General features: G+C 37.9%; 1 long non-coding RNA gene across 1 annotated transcript; it reads left to right on the top strand.

Moving 5' to 3' along the window:
* Positions 1-591: 591 nt before the first annotated feature.
* LOC131682253 (uncharacterized) lies at positions 592-1,131 on the top strand. Its single transcript, XR_009304049.1, has 2 exons — positions 592-723; positions 787-1,131. It is a non-coding gene; the product is annotated as an uncharacterized LOC131682253 (long non-coding RNA).

Genomic DNA, 1,131 nt, shown 5'->3' with positions numbered 1-1,131 from the left:
TATCTGTCATTGATTCTTCATTTGGAAAAAATTCTCGAAGTTCTACAATTTTTCCTAAAAATAAGAGACATTTTTGTTTGAAATGAAGAAACTCCACGATAACTGACTGTTGAAGACTTCTCTACAAATCATTAGTACACATTTGTCGGAAGAAACAAATATCCTTCTCCTAAGCTTTAAAAACAAGGTTATTCTAGATAGTTATTGTGATATGCGACTGTTGATAATATTCATTATATTGATAATCGAAAAAGTAGTTTATCGAAAACTTAAGCGAGTGTTGAAAGAGCAAGCGCTTGTTTCATTCCAATAGACGGTGGAACAAACCAAAACATCTGACTGTGCAGGAAAGCAGGGAAAGCTATCGAACCTCAAGTTGCAGTCGACAACACTCGAAATATTTCGCCGCCTTGAAGGAGGATTTCAGGTTCGAATGACAGAAAGAAATTTTTGTAGTATTGTAAAAATATAAAAGACCCTCGGCGAAATCGAACTATTCATTGAACAATGTCAAATCAAGTAATAAAATAATAATAAAGTTGTAGCAAAACTGAGTAGTAGTTACCCTTATTTTGAGTAGTTTTTGTTAGATGTGTACAAGTTCTCGGTGCTATATACCATAGAAACGATTTTCCTTGCTTCATTTTAGATATTACTTTCCTAGTGATCAGACGTTTTTCCAAGTATTCCAGCGATAACCAATCAAAATGCCGGACAATAAAAGTAAGTGCATATAGAACACTTAAGATAGTCAGAATTTAAGACTTGTTAAATTTGTCTTTTCAGCTTCCAACACCCAGCAGAGAGCCGCCGCTATAAAGGAATCCATACAAGCGTACCAACAAGGTGAAGGTACCAAGAGTCCTGAGCAACGAGCTGCGGCTGTGAAGCAGGGAGTTCAACAGAACAACAGCCGCAAATAAGTTGCCGGTTACTGATGTCGCCTGCGCTAGTTGGTTCTACCGGTAGGTACCTAGAGACTAGAATAACTATGACGTCATGTTCCGTTTGACCGGCTCAGCTGGATTTCCAGATGGGAAATGGCGTCTCCGATATGCTACTCTCTAGTGAAACTACGTCGGTGGAGCCACTATCATATGAATCATAAGTAAATACATGCGATATCAACCA

The sequence above is a fragment of the Topomyia yanbarensis genome, chromosome 2 (assembly GCF_030247195.1).
Source record: "Topomyia yanbarensis strain Yona2022 chromosome 2, ASM3024719v1, whole genome shotgun sequence".
In the NCBI taxonomy this organism is placed as follows: domain Eukaryota; kingdom Metazoa; phylum Arthropoda; class Insecta; order Diptera; family Culicidae; genus Topomyia; species Topomyia yanbarensis.
Note: the sequence above shows the minus strand (reverse complement) of the source record. Positions and strands in the feature narration are given on the sequence as shown.